This window comes from Rhipicephalus sanguineus, chromosome 6 (genome assembly GCF_013339695.2).
Source record: "Rhipicephalus sanguineus isolate Rsan-2018 chromosome 6, BIME_Rsan_1.4, whole genome shotgun sequence".
Lineage (NCBI taxonomy): Eukaryota > Metazoa > Arthropoda > Arachnida > Ixodida > Ixodidae > Rhipicephalus > Rhipicephalus sanguineus.
In genome coordinates, this window is record NC_051181.1 from 25228673 (window position 1) to 25245632 (window position 16960).

The 16960-nt window shown below is 45.9% G+C and overlaps 1 protein-coding gene across 1 annotated transcript in view; it reads left to right on the plus strand.

Moving 5' to 3' along the window:
* The first annotated feature begins 6147 nt into the window (after positions 1–6147).
* The window catches only part of LOC119395656 (uncharacterized), a 69283-nt gene continuing 58470 nt past the window's right edge, over positions 6148–16960 (plus strand). Inside the window, exon 1 of the mRNA XM_037662646.2 lies at positions 6148–6254. The gene's annotated coding sequence lies outside the window, so the exon portion shown is untranslated. The remainder of the gene's footprint in view (positions 6255–16960) is intronic.

The window sequence follows — 16960 nt, forward strand, 5'->3', positions numbered from 1 at the left end:
TAAGATGTAGCGTTCAATTATTGAGCTTGAGGATCGGGTTCAAGCTGATTGGAACAACAACAAAATTAATCAATAAAGAGAGGTCAACCTAAGCGCAGTCGATGTAAAAACAGGAATTTAGGACAGCCCCTATAAAAGCTATCTCAAGAGATCAAATACAAGTTCATGAACTGTCCACGCTGGTCGACAAGAGGAAACTTAGGGACGGAACCAAGTGCGTCATTAAAGAGATACACGTAGCAGTAAAAAAGAGGCGGCAGCATCAAGACGACTAAATGGCTCTTATTAAAGGTCAAATCCAATCAGTTGACACAAGCAGGTTGAATGCTAATAGCAATTCCAATGACGTAGTCAAGTGGCACACTGTACAATGCGCAATGCCACCCAAACACGAGGGGAACCAAAGGTCGAACCGGACAGTAAAGTTCGATGTCTGACTATCCATGGGCTTAGACGTGCTCCACACAGCATGTTCCCGGGTAAAAAAGGCTACAGAGGGCCGCCTAATTGCCGGCTATATCAAATAGAGAGGGGATTTTGTATTAAATAACCTTTCGACTCTATATGTAATGTCTGAAGAGATGAAGTGTAGTAACGGGCTGGAACATCGTCGACATTCTATCAATATGCTACAAGACAGACGTAAAAAACTCGAAGAGTTAGATACCCATCAGGTTAGTTACATTAATAAACACAGTATGTACAAAGGCGATTTCGAATACGGCTAGTTAAAAATTTTACTATAACCCAGAGAGCAAGCTGGCTTCTGGAAAGAATGCTCTCCGATGAATTACAACTATGTAGTCAATCTGCTATTGAGAAGTCTACTAAATACAAGAAACCTCTTTCTGTGGCTTTGATATGTTAAGCACTTCTAAATGATATATTGAGTACAGATACCAGCATATTTGCAAGCTATGCGTCGCAAAGCACTACTTGAGTAATATCTGAATACCTTAGCCAAGTTCTAAAATAACGCGACAGCTGCCGTGCTTGCGATCCTTGCCTGACCCCTTTACAATGTTGCTATCTGCATGCTTAGTAGTATTGAAATGAATCGATAAAGAAGATATGGAAATGAAAATCAGCGGATAATATTGCAGCAACGTACTTTTCGCAGATGACATTGCGCTCTTCATATATAATGACGTCGACGTTGGGTTGCAAGGAGATGACTGAATGCCTAACCTGGAAAGTATTCAAGAAGGAAAACAAAAAAAGGCAACAGACAAGTATAATGTTTAGCGGCCTGACGAAAGACCGGGAGTTCACATTCAGCAACCGTACCCTGGAATCTATAGAAGACTATGTATATCTGGGCCAATCGTAACGTAGGAGCTTACTCATGTAGAGGAAATTCATTGACTAAAAAGGATGGACTGAAGCACACGGGGCAGCCATTCCGATACCATGACCGGTAACATACCGCTATTTTTAAAGCGGAAGGGGTACAATATTTGCAGTTTACCAGTGTTGACATATGAGGCAACAGATATTATAGCAAGAACACGCAAAATCAACGATCACGAAGGGTGCGATGCAACGGATAAGGGTGGGTGCAATATTAAAATATATCCGAGTGAATCAGAGAACAATCCAGTTTAACCGACATCCCAGTTGACATATGCGTGTGAGGGATGCTGTTTCAGAACGCGCTTCAATGAAAATTATGCGCCCAGAAATATAAATTTTTTATTTCAAAATAACTGTAGGATACATAAGGCCGATCCATTTGAATTTAGCTTTCGTAGCTGGAAATAATTGGAAATATTGTCCATAATAGATAAAAACACACGCGTTGATCTTTCTACTCTACTGCTTTTTACTCGTAACACTGGGAACTCGCAAAGGTTGCTCTCGATCGCCCTATCTGTTTTAAATGCCGCCGTGTTAGCCCTCTTGCTCCGTATTGTGGGAAGCGCCGGTGATTACCACTACGGGTCTAGCATTTGCTCATCTTTGCCGCTTTGATCGCACCGTTTTATGCCACACATCCTGCAACTGGCACGACATGGTCCATCCCGTCGCCCTCCCCGCGAGATCGCCAGTCACATTGGCCTCACTTCCGCTGGCCGTATTCGCGCTTCCTGCTGTCTCGCCACGCTCCGTCACCGATGAACCATGGCGCCGTGCCTTCGAAAAAGTAGACGATGCAGCCGCACCCGGAGATTTCTCAAGGCCCTCTATTCACTTTGCCGACCAGACGGCGCACGCGGCACGTTCAAGTTCACGGCTTGCCCACCTGTGAATTCGCGAACACTGCCATTCAAACTTCTGCAATGAGCTCTGGCCTTCGACGCCGCTTGTGAAAGGTGGTCACACCTGCGCTATCGCGTATTCTGAGTGACAGACAGAGGCGCCCATGCCGTCCTCCGGGTGTTCTCTGCTCGTGACACGATCGCAAGGTACACATCCGCATTACTTGCCGTTCTTGAGCGACTGCCTTATGACGTCACTCTTGGCCGAGACATTTTAACAAATTATTCTTCCTCTGTGCACTCCACGCTCTCTTCTTAGTCTGTTAGAAAAGCTTTTGTGGAATTACACAGGGCGTTCCGGAAAGGTCTTATGTCTAGGAGTGTGTGAATATCAAATTGTCAACTTCGAAGCGAATTCGAATAATGAAACCACGTGCGCATAGAATGGAATGTTCTTCAAGTATTTTCGAAATACCAATAGTACAACTACTCACTCTTGCAAAAAAAAAAGAAAGATTTTGTTCACCTGCCAGACATGGAAAAGTAAGTTGGTTGTACAGCAAATAATATACAAGAAATTTATGCTTTGTAACACACTAATATTTCTCGGGATTACCACATATGCACTTATTTGATGTTGCCATTAAAAATTAGTATGTTCGGCTTAGCATGTTCGCAAAGCAGCGACACTTTTGTGCATCTTACGACTCCTCCTGACATCGAAAACAGCCGATCACTAGACACACTAGTGCGGATGTGCTGGTCTTACGTGAGAAGCAAAACCTTTTTCAGTACTCAGAAAGCTTGAAGGAAAGAGAGGACAAGATCGGACAGAGCACTATATGTATCTTAGCCTTACATTGGTTCAAGGATTCTGCGCAATGAAAAAACATTTTCCTTGTTGATTATGTTGTACCAGTCAGACAAAGGAGCCACCTTGTTGTGTTAATCTTTTCTTCATAGCTTAATCCTCTAAGCATGCTTACTCAACACGGTGAAGCAATGGCAACAGATTGGCGGATACTTCATCTTAGGATAGCCCAGAAGAATTCCGCGTTTGCTTATTTGAGTCATTGCTTGTAAATTCTGCAATAGCTCCCCATATTTTTTGGTGGTTTCTTTCGGTATAATATCGGCACTCCATTGTAATAATAATATCTGGGGTTTGACGTCCCAATACCACGATATGATTATGAGAGACGCCGTAGTGGAGGGCGCGGGAAATTTCGACCACCTGGGGTTCTTTAACGCGCACCTCAAACATTTTCGCCTCCATCGAAAATGCAGCCGCCGCGGCCGGGATTCGATCCCGCGGCCTTCGGGTCAGCAGTCGAGCGCCATAACCACTAGACCACCGTGGCGGTGCTCGGCACTCTATTGTAACAACATGCTCGGCCTCATATACTACAGGGTGTTTGAGCTAAAAAGCACCAAGTATTAAAAAATTAGACATTGGTGATACGCGTCTCCAATTAGCGCAGCATTGTTCTGAGCCATGTAGAGCGCGTCAGAATATTTTTCCAATCCGACAAGATCGGCTATTAACAAAGGTTGTTTAATGAACTTTTTAAAAAGTAACTCTAGAGCAAAGTCTTCAATACAAAAGTTGCAGCGCTTGTTCAGAAACATCGAATTTTTCAATCTGTGGTAAGATAAGTCCCCTGCTTAATTTTCTTACGGCCTTTCATTAAAGTGCGCGAATTTAAAAAAAAAATACCACGTGGCTGCCACCTAACGCGGGGCGCTTTTAGTGCCCCCAAACATAAGTTGAACGAGTTATCAAAGGCTGCTTCGCGCACGGAGGTCCTTCTACGTAGTTTTCTTCTACGTAGCTCCTTCTACGATGTTCCTTCTACGTAGCTTTCGTCTATTGTCAGCGCGATGAAGTGTTCACTGCGCACTCTGTCGCCGGGTCTCCTGGGAGGTCGCTAATGTCAAAGTGGTAGCAGAGATTAGCGGGTCAAGGGCGAAATCCACGCGAGTATCCAGGATTGTATGCCGGTACCTCTGGATGTAGCCAAGCACCACGCTAGCGTTCTTTTCCCTGTCTTCAGGCTTGAGCACGAGCTTCCGCGCACCCAGCAGTGGGAGAAGGAGGTCATGTGACTTTTTCAATGTTTGCAAATGCACCATTCCAAACCTGCCAAGGTCACTTGAGGTCCAGCGCACACATAGGTGCTTATGGGCAGCGCCATAATATGTGTTTTGCGATATACATTGAAACATCCCTCAAGAAGCAAGAAATGCAACGACGTAGTAAGGAAATTCACCTCCGTAGTAGAAAAGGGACTGCACCCTTTAGGATGCTATGGGACTGCACGGGCTTCCACAGAAGCGACTGCGCCTTCCAATCAGATGCTGGTAACGGTTTCTATGCTTTTCGATGTATTCATAAATTTCAGTGAATATTCACAGCGCACATGTAACGATCGATGAAGCAGGCGGCCAGCATTAAGATTTCAAGTCACGAAACAAACTAAATTCGGGATTGGGTATCCACGCCTGGCGCACGCACGCACGCACGCACGCACGCACGCACGCACGCACGCACACACGCGCACACACACACACACACACACACACACACACACACACACACACACACACACACACACACACACACACATACACACACACACACGCACACACACATACACACACACGCACACACGCACACACACACATACACACACACACACACACACACACGCCCTCAGGCACTCGCGCGCGCACTCGCACATAAAACACACGAACATACGCGCACGAACACCCACACACGTAATTGGCGGCTTCGATGGAGCAGACAAATACAAAAATATGGATTTCAGTAGCAAGCCAGAGAGTTCATTCAGGACGTTGCTTTCATTGAGATCGCATTACTATAGTAATGCGATCTCAATGATAAGAATAGCCTTTGCTTTTGCTAAATATGCTTTAATAATTTACTTGAACATTTCCTGCAAAGTTCATTGTCTGTGTTACTGTACGCTTTAATCGTGTCGCCTTATGGCATGATGAGTGAGAACTACTCGTAGCACGAAAGTTTGTGCCCACACTGTTTAGTTTTGAGCAGCTGAACTCACGCTTGCTGGTAATTTACGTCAATCTCGGCCTGTTTTAGTCCGCTGCAGGACGAAGGCCTCCCCCAATTATCTCCAGTTTAACCTGTCCTGTGAAATATTATGAATCCGTTCCGTTATCTCTCTGCAGTCACCCAACAGTTAAGTACGTAACAAGTAGCTGACTCAATGAATACATAAATTACACCGGTGCTCTCTCGGAGGTAGCCACTCCAATTGATTTTTCTGTTATTGCTCCCGAAGTGTTGCTTTGTTTCTTGATAAATAAAACGACGTTTTCGATCAATTCAGCGTTCTCAACCTGTCGAGCAAATGTTTACTGCAGCAATATCGCGCACCTAAGGCGGCTTTCGAGTACGTGATGTTTAATAAGCCACCGCGATGTTAAAGTATAGTTACTGTGCTCGGCTGTTGACCAGAAGGTCGCGGGTTCGTTGCCGGCCACTGCGGTCGCATTTCGATGGAGCCGGAATGCTGGAGGCCCATGTACTTATGTTTAGGTGCATGGTAAGGAATCCGATACATTATTATTATTATTATTATTATTATTATTATTATTATTATTATTATTATTATTATTATTATTATTATTATTATTATTTGGACGTTGAACGAAGATTCCAGCGCACGCATTGGCAGTGAGACATGAGGCCGGATCTGTGGGTTGCATGGTTCGTGCCGAAAATCCTTTAATATTTTTGCGCGATAGATGACATGCAAGTGAGAGCATGTTAACAATTGGCCAAAGAGCGCTGCTTCCGTTTTGGATTGAGGAATTGCGGCGGAATAAATCGCAGCTGCGGGAATGCAGGTGCCGGGAGGCGGCGTACGCGGAACGACGATGGAGTCGTGATTGAAGGAGCCAGTGACACCTTTGTAGCCAACAGCAGGTGCTGCCGGTTGCGGGAATCAACGACCCAGCGCTACTCGCAGCTGCGTTTCTCGTTCGCTACCGCCAGCCCACGCTACACGGCAGGTAATGACAACGAGACGCACGCGCTTTTCCGAAGATCTATCCACACTGTAGCTCGTAAAACCATGCAGAAAGTTTGAGAATAGGCTTGGGGGGAGTTCCTCGAGTGAGGGTGCTGAAAAGTTTAAAGCTGAAGCAGCATAAGCGACTACTACGGAGCCGGGGCCCGAGCTCCCTTACACTTCTCCCGGCGGTGACGAAGAAGATCTTACATTATCTACAATATGTCAGTATTCACTACAGAGTAAACCATTTTACACCCTTAAGGGGGTTTTACCGTGCCTGTAACTAACACCGTCGGAAAAATTGCATTTTCACAAATCAAGCATGGGGCGGCGGGCTGGGTTGACGGTTACCAGTCTAAACACCTAAAAACGAAAAAAAAGATAGTCTACCTCTTAGGGAAAATTTAATTGCATGATTATCGAAGGATAGAATGCCACCTACACACCCAACCGAACACTCAAACATAGGTTAGTAAAACACCAGGTGGACAGAGCGCTTGCTTTACGCAATCTATGTCGACTATCTGCTATATAGCCATAGTATCTTCAGCCGCCGTTCAGTGCCGGTAGGGATATTTCTGTTCTGCATAATTAATCAGTCACATAATACGAGTGAACTTATGGCGGGCTTGAAGATAGTGCTTAAAAACATAAATCTCTTAGTCGAAAGCCGCCTTATATTCAACACTTCTTTAATTATTGAGTTCCAGTTATCAGCTGGAACTCCTGGCGTAGGGGCCACAGGTGTTTTGATAAACCATAACACCCTTAGCTCCTAAAGGGCATTATAGGTAAAATACTCCCCATGCAAACGAAATGGTTGTTTATGGAGATAAAAGAACCTTACACCCTAATTTTTCCTAATTATTTTAAGTGAAAGGCTGTTTTGGTTGCTTGAAATCGCTTTAAGGGTGCAAAGTGGTTTACAGTGTAAGATCCGCGGACCTAAGAAAATCGGCAAAGTATACCTTTATTGCTGCGTTTCACCTGGTTGCGCAACTAGGAGCGCTCAAATATTCGGTAAAACTGATAAAACAAGGGATTGCAAGTGAAAAGTAATGCTAACCGTTCGCAACCTTGGACGCATTTTTAGATGTGGCCATTGCGATACCTAGAACACTGATAGCTAGCAACGCTGCAGCGACACGAAAAAAAAAAAAAAATGCGCGGCAACTCGCAGATTGTCCGGGCGTGCCTCCTCTTCCTCCGTGGGCACCTGACGCCGAGTGCAGAGTACACGGTGCGTTCTGGCTCGTTTTCACGCGTACGCCTCCTCGAGGCTTTAGTCTTCGCGGCAACGAAGCTGACTTTATGAAAACGATTAAGCTGAGCACAGCCGGCTCTCTCGCAACTCGCTAAAAGGGAATGAAGGGAACAAAATATTACATTGTCTGTAGACCGAGGCCAAAGGGAAAATATATTTACGGCTTCAGCTTTTGCGTAAAATTATAGGCCAGTGTAACGCCTGAGTTACTCAGTCTTGTCATCGATGAGAATGCGAGAGGAATGTCGTTCTGACCATTGGCGTAAAGCGAAAAGAAGTGACATCGACATACTACAATCGTCGTTACATTATACGTAAAAACCACCCTTGTTTTTATTGGCTTTTACAGGCAGTCCTTGTAGCTAAACCGCATTGATGTATAAGCAGGAACGTTTTCATTTTCTTTTTATCTAAGAGCCGCATGCAAACTGCAGCTGTTTGACAATTGAGCGACAGCAGACAAAGGATAGGAGGGATTGTTTCGGCAGCTACGTCAAGCTGAAGCGCATTTTAGCCATATTTTGTTCTCGACAAGGAACTGGTTCGCTGTGGCTTTTTTGCTCTTTGTCAGTGGCTTAGCGTTGTTAAGCAGCGACAAGGGTAGGTGTGAAGGGCGTTAGCTTTTCCCAAGGCGGGGGACCTCCTATTGGCTTGGGCAAGAGGCGTCACAGTTACGTCAAGCTGACAATCAACGCCAGTGCCTTCCTTGATTGTGTACGGTTTAGGGGCGAATATTCCACGCAGTACAAAAGCAGCAGTGACGTCACGCTAAACCTTCAACTCTCCCTCTTCATTTGCGCATGACGGCTCACTGCACCCATGCTTGCGGGGACGTCGGAATTGTCAGCTCATTGCAAAACAGGCAGTGCAAGTCGAGGTTACGATAGCGAGAAGTTTGAAGTACCTGTCACCGTGTGTGTGGAGTACGGTTTACCGAAGAAGTATACATGAGCAAAAGTGCTAGTGCCGACATCCGATTATGCAGAGCCTAACCAAACGCACATGTAGCTAATACTGTACTGACTTACAGGTTCTGATGAACTGCTGGTGTAAAGCACTGAAAGAGACATAGTCGGTAACGCGCCACACTTTCATTATTTTTCCTTCAGCGAGAACGTTGACGAGACTGAAAAAATTTACAAATGCGTTGCAGTTGGACAAAACGCCAAAAGACGTCATTACTAGCGGTGCTGTTCTTCAACCAATGGCTTTGTTCACCCTGCACCTGTAAACGACGTAAGCATGGACAACAAATTACAACTGTCCGATGCTAATATACAGAATGCCGTGTTTGCTATCAAACTGATTAAGTAGCGCGAAACTCCACCCACCACGGTGTCAGAGCTTTCCCCTCGCAGAGTTTGATGACTTTCGGTCTTGAACAGAAGTGTTACGATCATGCATCCTTGCGGTGTATCATATGTGAGTCTAAAAAATAATGAATAGCGAAAAGGAGTGACAAGGAATAAGGGGAGAAATAGCGCGAATTTCCAACTTGTTTTTTTTTTAGAAAACAACGGCCCATACTCTGTTAGGAAACGTTGCGTGACGGCAAAAAGAACCATTTTAGCCCGTCAATCTTGTTAATTTAGGAAGTAAGCCTCTGGTATATTAGCCGTTCTTTTCTCGAAAAAAGGTTTATGGAAGTCTTTCCCGTCCTTGTTCCTTGTCGCACGAATGCGCGGTCCATCACTATGATGAACCAACACGATTAATTCGCTGCTGTGGTGTGTGAGCGGCTGCTTTGCATGGCTGACGTTTCAGCCAGTTGCCATATCGTTTTTTTGGTGAAATTTCGCATGGCCAGCACAGGCGGAAGCTAGAAGTCAGAACCGAATCATCCCCAGGATTTCGGATGGATGGATGGATGCTATGAGCGTCCCCTTTATAACGGGGCGGTAACATGTCTGCCACCAGGCTCGAAGAAAAAAAAAATTCATTGTTTCATGTTGGCCTAATACCTTATCTACATTGATTAAATCGATGTTATTACACAAAAAAAGATATAAATTCACGCTCCATCTCTCTGCCTCTTAAGGCAGAATGACCTTATTTTCCCCCATTATTTATTTTTGTACTTTATCTCTACTTTTCTGCCACCAATACTCTAACCGTCTCTTACTTATTTCTATCGCGGACGTGTTCAGCTTTCCATTGTTGTCCCTAAAATCCAAGGCTTTATGTAGACTCGTGCCCACACGTATACCTGGGTGAATATCGCCACATTCAATCAGTACATGTTCCATCGTTTCCTTAGTTCCCCCGCAGCATGTACATTGTTCTTCTTCGTTACTGAATCTCGCTTTATAACTACGCGTTCTAAGGCAGCCCGACCTTGCCTCAAACAGTAAAGCGCTTCCCCTTGAATTATCATAAAACCTTTCCCTCCTTATTTCGTTTTTTCCCTTTCGGTAGTTACTCAGATCCGGCTTCTTTTCCATCGCTGTCATCCAATAAGTCCTCTCCGCCTCTCTGACCTTCCGCTGAATGCTCCTTGTTGCCATATCGCCCGCACTGCTAGCCGTATATTTACTGGTGAGCCTCCTCGTTCTCTTTCTCCACTGCGTGTCAACGCTTTTTCTATACAAATACCTCAAAACCTTCTCTGCCCATCTACTCTTCTTCATTTTCCTCAGCCTCTCTTCGAATCTCATTTTGCTCTGAGCTTCCCTCACTTCAAAGCCTGTCCATCACATATCACCTTTACAGCCTCAATTGTCGTCTTCCCGTGAGCGCCCAACGCGAGGCGGCCCACCGTCCTTTGATTTACATCCATTCCTGATTGTACCTCTGACTTCATGCACACCACTGAGTTCCCAAATGTAAGCCCCGGGACCATCACACCCTTCCACAGCCCTCGAAGCACCTCGTACCTATTGTACCCCCATAAAGCTCTGTGCTTCATAATTGCAGCATTCCTATTTCCCTTTGCTACCGATGCTTTCTCTTGTACCTCATATATCTGTCCCCCTCATTTACTCATACTCCGAGGTACTTGTACTCGCTTACCCTCGGTATTTTGTGGTTCTGTATTAAGACCGCATGGTCTTCGTGATCATTGAATACCATCAATCCACATTTTGTTGCACTAAATCCTAGTCCTAGAGCCTCACATTCCCTTCCGCATCTATCTGCCAGTCGCTGTATATCATCTTGACTGTCCGCAAATAAGACAATATCATCAGCATAAAATAGACCTGAAAGCTTCTGCTCAACTATCGTGCCGACCTGTTTGTGTGACAAATTAAATCCAATGTTGCTACTTTCTAGCGCTTTTTCCATCCTCACAATGTACAGCATGAATAACGGCAGGGACAAAGGACATCCCTGTCTCAGCCCCTTGCTAATTTCAACGCTGTCCTTGCTACTTATTCCTTCCCATTCTATACAAACTGTATTTTCTCGGTATACAGTAAAACCTCGGTGATACGATTACGGCTCGTACGAATTTCGGGGTGATACGAATTTTTCTGTGGTCCCGGCTAAGGCCCATTAGCCTGCAATGTACTGGAGCACTGTTGTTGCGAACCGATTTGCACCCGCGACGTTTGATACGAACATACGCTAGCGCACAGGTACGAACAGGTGCTGCCCGCGCTGTCGCGGAAGACGCGGCAGTCACGCGCGGGCGCGGGCATGCGCGCTGCGCGACCATCAACGGTGCGTCGTTGCCTCCGAGATAGTGCGCGCGAATCTTGGAGGCCTTTAGGCGCCTTCGCGTTTAGATTACAGATGACGTTGACGCCGCGTTTTTTTTTTACCCGACGGGTTGACGCGTGCTCCTGTGCTCGAGGCAGCAGCGTCATTGTACTGTGTTAACACGTGCCTGCCACGTCGATGCAAGCCATGTCCCCGCAATCAGACGTTCTATGAAACAAAACTGAAACTTGGGCTGCGGGTCCGTCATGAAGTCCCATTAAAGGTGGACGAATACCCCAAGAGACGAAGCGGGCGGCCTTGGCGTAGGAGCTTGGCCTCTATCTATCGAGTGCAAAGCGCTTCTTAAGTCACATTCGCCGTAGTACTTTAGTGTCATGCAGAAAAACGTAGTAAGATTAGAAAGGGGCAGCTGGCGGTCACGGGGCAGAACACATGTGGTTCGTTAATTACACAGACGCGCATGCGCCGTATATTTACGAGAACAAGTGCGTTCGTTGACGTCTAAAAACTTTACTGGCAATCATTCAGAGCTGTTAATGACTTCGCTGCGGCCCTGAGAAACACTAAATGAAAACGTATGCCAACTTTCTTTTGTCGCATACTAATTTTCCATGTTTTCTGGTAATACGAATTTCGGATGATACGAATATTTTTGGTAACCCCGTGAGATTCGTATCACCGAGGTTTTACTGTATTTCCCTCAAAAGCTGTATACAGTCGTCCCCTATGCCCACTTCTTTCAATATATCCCACAAAATTTTCTGATTAACGTTGTCATACGCCCCGGTGATATCCAGATAAGCTACGTATAAGGGCCTGTTTTCTATTTTCGATATTTCTATACACTGGGTAAGAAAAAGATTATCGTCTAACCGCCTGTCGATTCGAAATCCATTCTGAAGTTCTACCAAAATATCATTTTGTTCTACCCACGCTTCTATTTTTAATTTTACTGCCTGCAACGCCAACCTGTATAGCACCGATGTAATGGTTAGCGGTCTATACGAGCGAATGTTATCCTTTTCTCCCCTTCCTTTATAGATAAAGTTCATTTTACTTTTTCGCCAACTGTCTGGTATTTCCCTCTCCTGTAAGCACTTTTCTACGGCTTTGAGCAGTGCTTCTTTAGTGTTATGTCCGAGTTCGTTAATGAGGCTGACGGGAACCCGATCTAAGGCCGGAGTAGTGCGCTTAGGAATTTTTCCTTTGGCCTTCTTCCAATTGAAATTCTCTAGCACTACATATTCGTCGGTTGCACTCCTTTGCGTACTTTTACTCACCGGGGGAATCCCCGGGGCGACCTTTTTAAACGAATCGGCTGTTATCTTTCGGATGTAACCTAGCGTTTCATACCCTTCCAATTGATTTCCTCCTTCATCTAACAAAAGTTGTTGCATTGTGACACACTTTCTACCCAGCGCTTTTAGGTGGCTCCAAAATATCCTAGGCGCGGCCTTCTTCTTTTCGCGAATCTCTGTCATCCAGCGTTGACTTTCACCTTTAATTTTTGCCTCGACTAATTTCTGCACCATAGATTTTTGCTCTAAATATATTTCCCATATTTGGTTGATTTCGTCCTGTGGCCGCTGCTCCTTTTTTGCCTGTCTGTGCTGATGCCTCACGTCGCTTCTCGATTGTCTCCCGGATTTCCTTGTTCCACTAACTTTTTGGCTTTCTCTTTCCTTTACAACAAATAGTTTTCTTCTCGTTTTCCATTTCTTTCGTGATTACATGTAGCAGCTCACTATACTTCCAGTGTTTGCCTGGTAGTTCGTCTACTTTTTCATCGACTCTTGCGGCTATATTTGTTATTTGTTTGTCATTTAGATACAAGCTGCCAAACGTTGATTCTATGCTCTTATTTTCAGTTTTATATCCCATTTGTAATATTATGCGTTTATGATCACTACCCAAGCTGTTAATGCCTTCCTCGTCTATTCTCATCTCTCTATGTTTGTCATATATTCCTTCTGTCATGAGACAATAATCAATGCTCGATTGCCTGTTTCCGACTTCCCACGTGATCTGCCCCTCACACTTAGGCCCCACGCTAACTATCTCAAAACTATGTTGCTCGCAGATATCTAGCAATAACTTGCCATTGGTGTCTGAATATCCGCCAAGGTCTTGAATGTGAGCGTTCATGTCCCCTAGAAGGATTATTTCGGCATCATGACCAAATTCTTTAATATCGGTGCTTATGCATTTCACTATCTCCAGATTCTTTTCTCTGCAGTTATTGCCCGTCCACAAGTAAGCTACACCTAGTCACGTTTACTTTCCACCTAATGTGCCCGAAACCCATATGTGCTCTGAACACGTTTGTTTCACTCTATCCCATTTTGTACTGCTGTGAAGTAGCATTTCAACACCCCCACCTCTCCTTTCTGATGTGACCCTGTTACATCCTTCCCAAATATAATTGTCAATATGTGGTGGCTCTTCCAAGTCTCTAAGGTGTGTTTCTGTAACCGCATAAACACCTATCTGTTCATAGTTTAACTGTCCCTCAATCTCTAACCATTTTGTCTTTTTTCTGCCACCCTGCATGTTAATGTAACTAATTGCAACACGCGCCTTCTCCTTTATTTTACCTTTTCTCTGGTTTTTCGCTATACTGCCTGTCAAAGAGTCCCCCTGGTTGTTTTCCTCATTACAAGCTACCCTGGGCACCGAAGGGCCCGCGTGCCCCCCAGAAAAGCTACTGCGCGTCCTGCAAGTCGCCAACCCACCTCATGAACAAGCCTCCTATAGAAGTGTATTCCGTTTCTTCGAAAACCACCACACCTGTGCACCTCTCTGTTTATTTCCACTACCTCGATGCCTTTCTCTCTACCCATCTGCCATATCTCTTTGTTTGCGCCGACAACCGCTCTTTGCAGGTTGCCGTCACGCACCGGCACATCCGGTATTGTGCATACCACTATCTGCACCTGAGGGGAAATGGCGCGCATGTCATCGACCCCTTTCGCCAATGTGGTCGCTAGTTCGGCTGATTCTTCATTCAAGACGTCGTTTAGACCTCCCGCGATTATCACGAGGTTACGCCCATTAGCCTTAGTTGCGAGTTTTGTGCTGGCTTGACTCCTCACTGATCCCAGCCTATGTCCCGGCAACTTCCCTATTAAAACTCGTTTGTCGCCTCTCACCCTTTCCTTGACTGCTTCTGCGCATCTAACTAAATTCGAGTCCCCGGCGATTATCACGTGCTCCGACTTTTCTGCTGGACTGTCGCGCACCTGGCCACTGCCTCGGTTTCTAGCGCGTGCCACTGCTGCTGTTTTGTCCCCTCCCCTTCCCAAAACTACTTCGTGGAAGCTGGGTCCTGTGACCCTTGCACCTGTCTTTTCCAAACTTGTTTCCCCCTTCGCATCTACCACTGTGGGGGCCGATGCCCCGTTTATTTTTATTTTTCGCAAAAAATATGTTTTCTTGTATGATCCTAGCACACCAACATGAAGCACAAGTTACGTATTTTTGTATATTATACTCAGTTATATTTAACCCATATCGCCCTCTGCGGCCGTGGGTGCGCTGCGAGTTTCGAAAGCGAAGCAAGCAGTTACTCTTCGTGAGCTGCTCATGGGGAGTGTCCGTACAGTCTGTTACAGCTCTACAGGGCATTGCCTATTGGATTCCTGCGGTACAGTGTACCTGCAATGTCCAATACTTGCAAAAGTAACCTGCGTGCGCTCCAAAGCATTCAAGCCCAGGCTGTCAGGATATGCCTTGGTTTACCACGCAGCGCGCCCATGGCTGATGCCATTGCCATTGCTCAGGACTACTCGATCACGAGGCACATCACCATTGAAACGATTCGTAGTTACCTCAGGCAATATGCCAGTGACGCTTCCTGCCAGCTGGCGAACCTCGCTGCTGAAAGGCCCCGTACGACATCTAGCGCGATTTTCTCTGCGCATCGTGTATCATTTACGGCAGGGCATACGCCTGCAGAGAAGCCGGTGTGTCCTCCGTGGTGCCTGACCCTTCCGCAAGTACGTCTTACAATCTTGGACAACAGAAGAAATCAGATTTGTCTGCTTCGGCACTAAAACAATTGAGCCTACTTTTCTCGCAAGAAATCAACAGTAACCACGTGCACATCTACACAGATGGCTCGACTACAGTGTCCAGTTCTAGAGGTGCGGTTGTGATACCAGCTCGAGGAATAACCCTGCGAATGAAGGGCTATCGCTTGTCACTACATCTACGGCGGCAGAAGGTACGGCTCTCCTAGGTGCCCTAGAGTATATCGCTTCTAAGAGACCGAGCAAATAGGCTGTTTACCGACTCTAAACCTGAGGTATTGCCTGAGGTATTGCCTTACAGTGAATGCGGTCATTTTTCCGACGCGGATGCCACGAACAGCTCGCGTACGAAATTGTCAAGCTTCATCACCACGTCAAAGAGACAGGCCACGAGGTTAATTTTCAGGCTACCTGGTCATTGTGGGATCAGTGGAAATGAATCCGCAGGCAACGCGGTTCGCGCATCCCGTCAAGAAGAACACAACGTTCTCACTCCTCTCTCAAGTACAGACGCTGCAAGGCAGCTTTGTCACCTGGAACGTAGTCTCTGTCTGGTGGAGTGGAACACGCCAAGCATAAGACATACGCGACTCCACCAAATAAACCCTTCACTGGAACTCGGACCTTCGTCCGGACTTCGTAGACGTGAAGCTTCGTTTCTTGGTCGGCTTTGGTTGGTGGTTTCCTTCACGAAGGTGTACACGATGCTAATTGGAGTGACCGACAGTGCAGCATGCGAGGTCTGCGGTACCGAAGAAGACGTCGATCATTTGCTATGCTGCTGCCCTCGATTTGCCTCTGAGAGACGAGCACTTTCTGACGCGTTGCGACGATTGGACGATCGGCTGCTCTCCGTGCAGATGATGCTGGAGCATCGTCCCGATCGCTCGTCGGCTTACAAGGCAGTTAAAGCACTTTTTGTCTTTTGAGGACTACCGGCCTATGTGAACGCCTCTGACTTTTGTAGAGTGTCACCGCTACATACGCGTAAATGCATTTACGGATCGTTTCCATCTTTCCTTGATCTCTCTCTCTCTCATCTTAATACTCCCCTTTCCCACTCCACCAGCGTAGGGTAGTCAACCGGGCATGTGCCTGGATAACCTCCTTGCCTTTTCTTTTGTTTTCTTCCTTCCTTCCTACAATACTAGTCATTACAGCCTAGACTGCTGCAATACCTCAAACACAGCTTTTGTATGAAAAATAGCGGATAATAAAGCGCTAAACAGCTACGAACAACATTTTTCGGAAATGAAAACTGACGACAATGAAACTGAGTAAAGCCCAACAACACCTTGACAAAACCTCGTGCGCAAAAGAAAAAAAAAGAACAAAAAAAGAAAGCAGCAGTGTCAAGCCGTGCGTGAACGAGGGGATGCTTTGCTACAACTTTATCATTCGTGCGCCAACTTTCGGATACTTGAAGCAAAGTATCTAGTAGTACAGAACTTTTATTATAGTGATTAATGTTGGGTGTGCGTTATTTTGTAGCTACTCAAATTTCTTACGCTCACCTGTGGTTGCCCGAGAGCCGTTAAGGAAGCGCGTTTCACATGAAAAAAGCAGGAATGCAGTCGATGGCCCAGCGCTGGGCATGCGTTTTTTCTTTTCGGTCGAATAGATGAACGCTGGGGGCCGCGGTGTATAGCTTCTATGTGCGGTTTGACGAAAGTGCGGTTTATACTATTTCAGGGAGGGAAACACCATCACTTGCCAAGCATCTTCGGAAGCTTCAACGGTAAATTCTGTCAG